This window comes from Phacochoerus africanus, chromosome 8 (assembly GCF_016906955.1).
Source record: "Phacochoerus africanus isolate WHEZ1 chromosome 8, ROS_Pafr_v1, whole genome shotgun sequence".
NCBI lineage: Eukaryota > Metazoa > Chordata > Mammalia > Artiodactyla > Suidae > Phacochoerus > Phacochoerus africanus.
This window is the reverse complement of record NC_062551.1, coordinates 135793189-135805268: the sequence shown is the minus strand read 5'-3', so window position 1 is coordinate 135805268 and position 12080 is coordinate 135793189. Positions and strand designations below refer to the sequence as shown.

Genomic DNA, 12080 nt, shown 5'->3' with positions numbered 1-12080 from the left:
GGGGTGGGGATTTTTATCTTCTCACAAGCAGCTCTTCCCTCCTTCTCTTCTAGGACCCCCTGCGGAACCTTGCCCAGAGTAGGTTCTCAGGGACTATTCTATCACCTTTGAAAACCTCTACCTTGAGATTTCAAGAGGTGTTACATCAAAAGCAGCTTATTTTTCTTTGGAGACAGATGAAGTTAAAAAAAAAAGCACCTGAGCAGAAAGGAGGATAGGGGGTGTACCTATATCTGGCAGCCTCACTAGGCTGACTCTGTAACATGCTCAGCCCTATTCAGTTTGCTTAAGAAGTAGTTAAACACACACATGACTATTAATACATTAATACATTAATCCTTCTGAAGTATGTTATGTGAGTACCTCAAAATAGCTACCCAAGGCACTGCCTGGTCATTGCCCATAAAGTACTTTTGGAGGCACTAGATCATGGGTTAAATTAAAAATCTCTCTCGGAGCTCCCATCGTGGCTCAGTGGAAATGAACTCGGCTAGTATCCATGAGAACTCCGGTTCAATCCCTTGCCTCACTCAGTGGGTTGGGGATCTGGCATTGTTGTGAGCTGTGGTATAGGTCGAAGACACTGCAGATGTGGCTCGAATCCCAGGTTGCCATGGCTGTGGTGTAGGCTGGCTGCTGCGGCTCTGATTTGACCCCTAGCGCAGGAACTTCCATATGCTGTAAACATTAAGTGTGGCCCTGAAAAGCAAAAAAAAAAAAAAAAAAAGGAATCTCCTATTGCACATTCCAAAGATCTGATTTTATTTGAAGTCTTCTGCATTATCCTGTGTACAGTTACCAGTCATAGCACGCTCAGGTCCCTGGGATGGACATAAATAAGGCAGAGGACATGGAAATTTGAATGATGTCACTCTCCCTTGGATAAGCCCTTCAGTAGTTTTCCTCGTCTCAGGCTAAGGAACAACTTTTTTTACAGGATCTGGAGGCTCCTCTCTTATCTGCCCTGTAACCTGTTTCTCTGCCATCATCTGCCACCCCAGCTCACTTGCCCTCTAGGCACCCACCACATTGGCCTCATTCCAGTTTCTCGAACATTCCAGGTTTCTTGCCACCAGAGGATGTTTGCATATGCTGCTCCCACTCTCTGACTGTTTCTAACCCCGTAAGTATATATTTATCCTGTCTCTTTCCTTAGTCAGTGCATATATAGGTCAAATATCACTTTTTTCAGAGCTGTCTTCTTTGAATGTCCCTGTCACACCATTCTTGTAGTCACTGATACTTCTAGGGTATTTCTTACAGTTGTAATTGTACTTTTCCACAGGGTCATTTTACAACAACATTCTCCTCCTTCAGACTATCACCTTTTCACCTTTATGAATATAGGAACAGAGTTTATTTTTGCCAACCATTGAATCTCATGTACCTAGAACAAAGACTAGGTCCACAGAAATAGCTGAATAATTTTTTTGTTGGATGCATGAATAAATTGACTCAGGTAAAGCAACTGGTGAGGACTAACTATCCAAAATGGAACAAATACTCAACAACTACTTAGTCAGGTAGAAGACAGTCGGCTGATTAAAAAAGCCATCATTGTATGGTTAATCTTGGGAAAATATGCTGAAACAACTGAACACCCATGTAGCCTGAGAGACAGATGGAATAACTAAGAGGAAAAGTTGAGGAAGAAAGTTGAAGAAAATATGATAAAAAATTCAGAGCTACTCGCAAGCTGTCTGAATACACAGTGTTCATTTCTAGTCACATCACTGCAGCAAGGAGTTTAAAGACATGGCGAAGAGAAGAGTCTGGGAAGGGCAGGCGGGGTGATCCCAGATCAAATGTCAAGCAGCTCACAGAAAGTTTGCAGACATCCAGTGGAAAGTCAAGAGGACACAAAGGAGATGCGATTATAGATCCAAAGCACAGTTTCTCTATGTGATAATGTCGCCTACTTTCATTTTAGCAGGGACCTGTTCATACATTGCAGACCCTAGAGGGGAGATTTGGAAAACACAAAGCAAATTTATGAGGTGCTTTCATTATCAATAGCAACTAAAGGATCTAAAGGCATAGGACAGAGGATTGAAATTGATATCTGAGGATAAAGCACTGTTAAAGCTGTAAATGAACCCTCTCCCTGTTGTGCACGCACACACATATGTGCTTGTTCTAAGGAGAGTATAAAAAATACAGAGTATAGCAAAGAGGCGGTGTTAATTTGATCTTTTTTTTTTTTTTGTCTGTCTTTTTTAGGATCTCACCCCAGGCATATGGAGGTTCCCAGGCTAGGGGTCCAATCAGAGCTGTAGCCGCCAGCCTAGGCCAGGGCTACAGCGACACAAGATCTGAGCCGTGACACCACAGCTCAGGGCAACACGGGATCCTTAACCCACTGAAGGGAGGGTCAGGGATTGAACCTGCATCCTCATAGATGCCAGTCAGGTTCGTTAACCACTGAGCCATGATGGGAACTCCCAATTTGATCTTTTAAACTAAAATACTGCATATTCATCTTGCATTTCAATCAGCTGTGTTTTTTTTTTAGTTAGAAAGGAACAGAAATATGGCTGTTGTTTTACACTCATTAGTGTATTCTTTTGGTTCCAAAAGTGAAGGGAGATATTTAATCCCTTACTGTTTTCCAAGGATTTTGAAGAGAATAGCTGAACATTGACCTTTTTTTTAAGAGTTGTTTATGTTATACTTCATACCAGTATGGAAACGGAATTGGCTTCTTGAGATACAGTTCTTAAAATACATCTCTTGCATCTTGTGGAAATTTGTGATTGTTAGGGACATTTGTAGAAGATCTGGTGAGACTAGAGAAGAAAGGAATTGGTAGAGAACAGATGGAGCTAAAGAGAGAGTAAGAACAGTGGAGAGATATTGCCACTAGCTTGAACCTGTCTAGTTATATATCCCATTAAAGGATATGGTACATAGCCATATATTTTTGGTAGATCAAAAAATAAATCAAATTTAATATGACCAGCCAATGTTTTGATAAGAGGCTAAACTCACAGAGCAAGTGCTCTCACTAATCAGATTGCTGTGCATTTATGGTCATTACTACTAGACCAGATACAGTTCTGGCTGCAAAACTACCATGGAGTTGTGCATAACCAGACTTGATCCGAATGTCTTTGATTTTGAGAAGAGATAAAAAGTAGGATTAAGCCAGATGGGGACTAAGAAACACAGTGAGGGCAGGCCTGAATCAAAGGGTGAGATGTCTGAATTATAGGATGGCCTGGTTTAGAGGATCCTCTGACAGAGAGTGGGTTGAGGATTTAATTCAGTAGGTAGGTGGAGGCTACCAGAGGCAGCTAGACTGCTTCTCAAAGTCAGGTGAATACTTTGAGTATGTCCTTACACACACTCTGAGTATATCCATTTGCATGTCTACCTCTGTAATAGGTGGAATAAAAGCCCACATTGAGGACCCAAGCAGGACACTGATGTCCTAATAGGTCTTAGTAGATATTCTAATCCCCAGAACCTGTCAGGATGTTCCTTGCCTCACCTTACCAAAAGGGGTTTCCTAGATGTGATGAAGGTTAGGGTCTTAGAGATGAGGGGGGGGATTCTCGTGATCCTGTATTCTCCAGGGGAATGCAACCTAATCATATGAGTCCTTAAAATGGGAGAACCTTCCCCAGCTAAAGTCAGAGTCAAAGAGATGTGACTGCAAAAGGAAAGGGAGAGAGATGCAACACTCCTAATTTTGAAAGCGAAGTCAGCCATGCAATGAGACACCAACATCAAATGCTTCCACTGACATGTGGAATCTGCAAAAAGGACAGACTGAACTTCTTTGCAGAACAGATACTGACTTACAGACTTTGAAAAACTTATGGTCTCCAAAGGAGAGAGTTTCGGGGGTGGGAGGATGTGCTTGGGTTGTGGGATGGAAATCGTATAAAATTGGATTGTGATGATCATTGTACAACTATAAATGTAATAAATTCACTGAGTAATAAAAAAAGAAAACGAAAAAGAAAATAGAGGGTGGGAGCCTTGAGCCAAGGGATGTATGTAGTCTCCAAAAACTGGAAAAGAGAAAGAAATGGATTCTTTTTAGAGCATCCAGGAGGGAACATCTGAGCTACTGTAGTCACCTCCTTTCCTAACTGGTTTCCCTGCTTCCAATTCAGTCCTTCCACAATGCACAATCCGTTCAGAGTGGTCCTCTTGAAAAAAATGCCAGACAAATAGTATTTTCTGGCTCCAGGCTGTTTAATGAACCCATTGCCCTCAGAACAAACCCCAGAGTTCTTGATGGCCCTTTAACCTCACACCACACTGATTTCCCTCCCATGGACCGAGATACACCTGCTCAGAAGTAACTTTTCTGACTTCCACAATAGTCACGTCCTACCTTTTCTTCATAATTTAATCACCAATGTATATGTCACTAAATTATATAATTCAGTTTCGTCAGTTTCTTGAGCATTGAATAAATGGAATCATAAGTATGCCTTTCACTCAACACGTTGAGAATCGTACATTGCATGTAACCGGAGTTGACTCATTTTCATTTTAATAATTCACCTCTGAATTCTTTTAATTTGCTATGTAAACAATCACACCATTTATAAAGAAGGAAAATGTCATTACTTCCAAAACTACTTTTATTTCTTATTCTTTACAGCACCGTTAGGACTTCCAGCATAATGTTGAATTAAAATGGTAATAGCAACCATGCCTTGTCTCATTCTCAATCAGAAAGGTTTCAGAAAGTCATTAATAGGTATGAGGTTTGTTTAAAAACTGTTTTTCTTTTCTTTTTTTTTAATGTAAATAGCATTTATCAGATAAAGTTTTCTCCTATATCTAATTTGTTAAATGTTTTGGGCATGGATGAATGTTGATCTGCTGAGATGATCATATCAATGATTTTTCTTTTTCATACTGAAAATAAGACCAATTACATTGGGAGTTCCTGTTGTGGCTCAGTGGATTATGCACCCAATTAGTATCCATGAGAATGTGGATTTGATCCCTGGCCTCATTCAGTGGGTTAAGGATCCGGCATTGCCTCAAGCTATGGTGTAGGTCACAGATGTAGCTCAGATCTGGCATTTCCATGGCTGTGGGGCTGTGTTGTAGGCCAGCAGCTGCAGCTTCAATTCAGCCCCTAGCCTGGGAACTTCCTTAGCCTCAGGTGCAGCCCTAAGAAGCAAAAAAATAAAATAATAATAATTTCTAAAAAGACAACTTGCATTACTTAATTATTAAAATGTTAAACTTGTTTTCCTGAAATAAACTCCCCTTGATCATGTGGGGTGTGTGTGTGTGTGTGTGTGTGTGTTGCTACATTCCATTGCTAATATTTAATTCAGGATTTTTACAGCAATGGTCATGAGTGAGACTGGTAATTTTCTCTAGTACTTTATGGTCTGATTGGATTGATTCAGTTACCTTATTACACACCAGAAACAGACTGCTTTAATTACCGAAGCTTTATAGAATATTTTAATTTCTGAAAAAGCTAGTTCTCTCCATCTTGTTTTCTTGATGATTCTAGTTTATAAAATTAAAAATCAGCTTATTTGCTACTGGAAAAAACGTGCTGGAATTTTTACTAGATCTGAATTAAAAATATAAATTAGGGGAGGTTGACATCTTTATGATTTTGAATCTTCCTATCAAAACATGTAGTATGCTTTTTCATTTGTTGAAGTTTTCTGTTACATTTTTTTATGCCTTTTTTTAAAAGGATTTTCTCTGCTAATAGAATCCCAGATTTTTTTTGGTAAATTTATTCATAGGTATTTTATTATTTGTGTTGTTGTTGTAAATGGAGTCTTATATGAAGGCTATTGATTTCTGTATCTTCTTTTTATATGCTGACTGATATATTATTGCATTTCTTTATTGCTAGCTTGGGTTTTAGATATAAAATCTTATCATTCCTTCTCCTTTCCAAGTTTTATACCATTCATTTTTCTTCTCATAATGTTACGAGATTTTAAGTCTGGTACATTGTTAAATAATAACATTAATACTTGGTATCCTTTGCTTGTGAGGCTATTTCTGGTATTTCTCTACTAAGAATGATACTTTGAGGTGGAGGTAGATACCTAGCAACTAACCAATGATTAATGTTTTATCCAAGCGTGGATTTAGTTCTTTCATGTAGTTTTCTCTATCTGTGGAGATAACCATGTTATTTTCCCTTTTGATCCACACAAATGATAAATTATATCCAGGTATTTCCTAATATTGAACCATCTTTGCATTCCTGGGATGATATTCCCCTTGAACATAATGATTTTTTGTTCTGCAGAGTAAGAATGTTTAGAGCAACATTATAACATTCAAATATTGGAACTAATCTACAAGTTCACCAACAAAATAATAGACAAGTTGGGGAATTTTTATGCATGAAATGTTATATATATATATTAGCGGCAATTAATAGATTACAAACATGGGTACCAAAGTGAATAAATCTTACAAACATAACTGTAATTTTCCCACAAAACAAGAAAGAAAAGAATATATACTGCATGATTTCATTTACATAAAGTTCAAAGGTGGTCAAAACTAAACTAGAGTGCTTAGAGATGCATACTTAGGTGATAAACGTAAAAGCAAGTAAGAAAATAATTATCTTAAAAGTTCATATAGTAGTCATCTTTAAAGGAGGGAAAAGAATGATTGAGCAGAGTTACCTGAAAGTCTTCCAGAGCACTAATGACATTTGAATTCTTGACGCGGGATGGTATTTGGATAGGTCTGTGCTTTATAATAATATGGATCATTACATTTATATTTAAAGTAGTTTTTCCATATGTATATATCGTATTATGAAAAGGCTTTTTACGTTACTTGTTAATTATTTAGGATTTTTGTATCACTATTAAGAAGTGAGATGTCTGTAGTTTTCTCTTGCATTTATTCCGCTTTGAGGTTTGGTGTTCTGGTTTCAGAAAAGGAACTTGAAGATTTTCCTTTTTGTATAGGTTCTGAAGTATCAAAATCATTGTACAACTATCTGTTCTTTAAATATTTAAATGTAAGACCTTAAAACTGTAAAACTACTGGAAGTAAGCATTGGAGGAAAATCTTGATATTAGACTGGACAATGATTTTTTTGGATATGACCCCAAAAGCACAAGCAACAAAAGCCAAAACAGACAAAATTAACTGGATCAAACTGAAAATGCTTCTGTACAGCTAAGGAAACCATCAACAGAGTGAAGAAACAACACAGAATGGGAGAAAATATTTGAAAACCATGATCTGATAAGGGGTTAATATTCAAAATATAAAAAGAGCTCAAACAGCTCAATAGCAAAAAAAAAAAAAAAACAAATAACTCAATATAAAAATGGGCAAAGAACCTGAATAGACATCTCTTTTGAGAAATACAGATATACAAATGGCTAACGTGTGTATGAAAAGAGATTCGGTAGCATTAATCATCAAAGAAATGCAAATCAAAACCACAATTAGGTATCACCTCACACTTGTTAGAATAGCTGCTGTGAAGAAAACCATAGATAACATGTGTTGGAGAGGATGTGAAGAAAAGGGAACCTTGTGCACTATTGGTGAGAATGTAAATTGGTACAGAACTTCCATTTGATCAAGCAGTCCTACTTCTATGTACATATCCAAAGGGAATGAATTCAGTTTCTCAAAGAGATGTGGCCACACTCCCGTGTTTATTGCAGCATTTTTTTACAACAGCCAAAATATGGCATCAACCTGTGTCCATTGATGGACAAAATGGATAAGGAAAATGTGATGTATACACACACACACACCCCACATACACACACACACACCACATACACACACACCATGGAATATGACTCAGCCTCAAAAAAAGAAGGAAATCCTGCCATTGCAACAGCATAGAAGAAACTGAAAGGCATTATGCTAAGTTATCTAAGCCAAGATAGGAAAAAACAAACACTGCATGATCCCACTTACATGTAGAATCAAAAAAAAAAAAAAAAAAAACCGGAAACTCATGGAAGCAGAGAGTAGAATAGTGGTTACCAGGGGCTAAAATTTAGGGAAAATCAGAAGATATTTGTTAAAGGGTACAAACGTGGTTATATACAAAGATCACATCTAGAAAGCGAATGTCCAACATGATGACTAAGGTTAATAATACTGTGTTGAATACTCCATATATGCTAAAGAGTAGATTTCTGGTGCTCTCATGACACACACAAAAAAATGGCAACTATGTGAGTAGATGAATAGGTTAAGCTTGACTGTAGTAATAATTTCACTATGTGTATCAAATCATGTTGCTGTACACCTTGCATATACACAATTTTTATCTAAAAAGATAATTTGTTTGGAGCTCCCACTGTGGCACAGTGGGTTAAGAATCTGACTGCAGGAGTTTGTGTCGTGGCGCAGTGGTTAACAAATCCGACTAGGAACCATGAGTTTGCAGTTTCCATCCCTGGCCTTACTCAGCGGGTTAAGGATCTGGCATTGCCCTGAGCTGGGGTGTAGGTCGCAGACACAGCTGGGATCCTGAGTTGCTGTAGTTCTGGCGTAGACCGGCCGCTACAGCTCGGATGAGACCCCTAGCCTGGGAACCTCCAGATGCCGTGAGAGTGGCCCTAGAAAAGGCAAAAAAGACGTTAAGACAGACCAAAAAAAAAAAAAAGAACCTGACTGCAGTGGCTTGGGTCACAGCTGAGGCTTGAATTCAGTCCCTAGCCAGGAAACTTCCATATGCTGTGGGTGTAGCCATTAAAAAAGAAAGAAAGAAAAGGAAGGAAGGAAGGAAGGAAGGAAGGAAGGAAGGAAGGAAGGAAGGAAGGAAGGAAGGAAGGAAGGAGAGAGAGAAAGAGAAAGAAAAAAAGAAAAAGAAAAAAGATCATTTTTTAAAAAAAAGGAAAGAAAAAGCTAGTGTAGATTTCTATGACTGTGCTAATGGGTGTAGTTTCTTATGGGGTAATGAAATTCTAAAATTGAATGTAGTGATGGAGACACAGCCCTGTGAATATACTGAAAGCCTTTGAGCTGTACACTTTTTTAAAATTTTTTTATTTTTAGGGCTGCACCCACAGCGTATGGAAGCTCCCAGGCTAAGGGTCGAATCAGAACAGCAGCTGCTGGTCTACACTGCAACCACAGCAACTCGGGATCTGAGCTGCATCTGTGACCTATGCCGCAGCTTGTGGCAACCCAATGAGCAAGGCCAGGGATCGAACCCACATCCTCATGGATACGAACCGCTGAGGGATCCTTAACCTGCTGAGCCACAACAGGAACTCCAAGTTGTACACTTTAAATGGGTGAAATGTGTGGTATGTGAATTATACCTCAATATACTGTTAAAAAAAAAAAAAAAAAACACCTTAGGTCCCCTCTACTACAGTTTCTCCTTATAAATATCTTTTTGATTTTACTGTCAGTCTTGACACTACTTTTTTTTTGATGCATATCCCGTTTGTAACTGTTAAATATTCTGCAATATTCTGCATTGTGAATTGCATCCTTTAACATTCTTTTTTCTCACCTAATGCTTTTTTACCTAGATAAGCAGGAAATCTTGTCACTGAGACCACAAATTCTGGATGGTTAGGTTTAAATTCAGACTTTCACACTTACTAAGCTTTGTGTCTTTGTGCCCCAGTTTCTTCATCCAAAAAAAAAAAAATAGTAACTATCTCACTGAGGTTGAAGAGGACTGCATAAGTTAATATATATTCAGCACTTAAGATACTATCTGGCTTAGGAGAGTAAGTGCTGTGTGAATGTTAGGTTAAAAATCATCTGCTATTAAGCATTATTAAGATCAGGACTGCTGCTTTTTGTTTGTATTTGCTGATATACTTCTGTCCATTCTTTGATTTTCTTTTTTATCTCTAAATCCCTTTATTTTATTTATATAACATTGTTTTTGGCCACATCCCATGGCATGTGGACATTCCCCCAGCCAGGGATCGAACCCACACCACAGCAGCGACCCAAGCTGCTGTACTGACAATGCAGGATCCTTAACCAGCTGTGCCACAAAAGAACTCCTAAATCCCTTTATTTTAATTGCATCTCTTGTACACGAAATATCTCATCCGAAGTTCATTTTCATTTGATAGATAATTTTGGCCCAGTTAGACATATTTTGTATTAGCCTTACCACTTTATCTTATATTTTGTATTCTTACTAATTTTTTTTTTTTTGGCTTTTTAGGGCCACACCTGCAGCATATGCAGGTTCCCAGACTAGGGGTCTAATTGGAGCTGTGGCCACCAGCCTATGCCAGAGCCACAGCAACACCAGATCCGAGCCGTGTCTGCGACATACACCACAGCTTACAGCAACGCCAGATCCTTAACCCACTGAGCGAGGCCAGGGATGGAACCCAAAACCACATGGTTCCTAGTCGGATTCGTTAACCACTGTGCCACGATGGGAACTCCCTAATCTTACTAATTTTTAAAAAATTGTTTATTATGATCAATTTTCTTCACTTTGTTTTCTTTGTGAAGTCCTTTTGTGTCCTTAATGGACATTTTATGGAGTTTTTCTATAGTTATTTTTTATTGTAAATTAACATGACAAAGAGTAGTCATGTTTAGTTAACAGTCCTTCCTTATTAGTTACAACTGTCAGCAGTTAAACATTTGGTGTATTTCCCCCTCCTTCCTCCTCCCATCTCTCTTCTGCATATTGATTTCAGTCAGGATTGTCTTCCTTGGTATTTTCCTTGATATGGATACGTATATTTAGGTGTTTTTTATTTGACTTAACAAACATTTAAATTAAATTCTTTGATGTCCAGCTCCTGCATAAGACAGTAAGCACACTTATTCTTTCTTCCAAATTCTTTCCCTCTTCTCCCATTTTTTAAGCTATACTCTATCTGCCACTCTAACCAACATATTTTTCTAGTTTTGTTGATATAGTATTGTTAAATATACTCACTCTCTTCCTATCTTTTTCCAAATTCTTGATTGACTGAGTGTTGTTCTTTATTATTTTCCACAAAATCAGATCAGCAAAATAATATTCCTACAGTTTTTGCATCTTTAAAATTGTCATTTATGGTCTTTACGCTTGAAGGAGAGTTTTCATGTATACACAACACTTACTTGAAATTTTCTTTCCTTAAGAAAAACTTTCTTTTTCTTTCCTTTCTTTCCTTGACTTCTTTGCTCCTTATAAAAGTAACTCGATCTTTTCACTTGTCTGCCCATGATTCTTTCTTTGTCTTTTAAGTGCATAAACTTTACTGAAATATATTTTATTGATCATCCCAGGTCTTTATTTCTAGTTCATTGCATTAGCATTCTCATTTCTATCCTCTATGAATCCACTAAGTTTTCTATATTATCTGTTCACTCTTGGGCTCTATTTTGCTTTCATTTCTTTAATTCTGTGATTTCTTTCTTGTATACCTTTCCTAAGGTCTACCAGTTCATAACTTATCTCCTATCACTTTGCTGTAATTTTACTTGATTTCTTCCATGTCTGCATTATTATCTTCTTTCACCCACTTGATCACTTTTAGATTTTTTACCCTCCAAATTCATGGCAAAATATGTTCATAACTTTCATCTGCTCTATGATAGTATTTTATAGAAGGATGTGCTTTGTTATAAATTTTGCTCCTTTTCATCTTTTGTCTTAGGGTATCTTGTATAGATGTGATCGTTTCTTCTTTATTATTCAACAATGAATGATTTTTGTTTTCCTAGACCAGGTCTTTATAAGAGCTTTCTTGAGGAGGGCCAGTTAGCATTCCTGTTCAACATTCCTTTCACAATGCAAAGGTCTCTTCTCAGAGCTTCCACAAAAGTAAAATGCCTCCTGAAAATGTGCCTTTTCTGCCTGAATCTGTCCTCTTTTTGGCTGAGCTTGTTATGCTTCTGTTAGGGTGGAAAGTAACTTTCTGTGTCTGTGTCTGCCAGCAAAAGGGTACAGCTTCCGTCCTTCAGAGTATACCTCTCACTTTCAGGAAGTGAATTTTTTGTGCTGTATCCTGAGCTCTGTCAAGCCTGGGCTTCTACTACTGGGATCATAAAACTTCTCCTCAGCCTTTCTCTTCCTCCTGGCAGAACTCAGTTACTTTTAGAAAACGTTAAAAATATGGAGTTCCCGTCATGGCACAGGGGAAACAAATCCAACT

General features: G+C 37.9%; 1 protein-coding gene across 1 annotated transcript in view; it reads left to right on the top strand.

The window, feature by feature from the left end:
• ST6GALNAC5 (ST6 N-acetylgalactosaminide alpha-2,6-sialyltransferase 5) overlaps positions 1 to 12080 on the top strand; it is a 183082-nt gene that overhangs the window by 94838 nt on the left and 76164 nt on the right. The gene's annotated exons all lie outside the window — the stretch shown is intronic.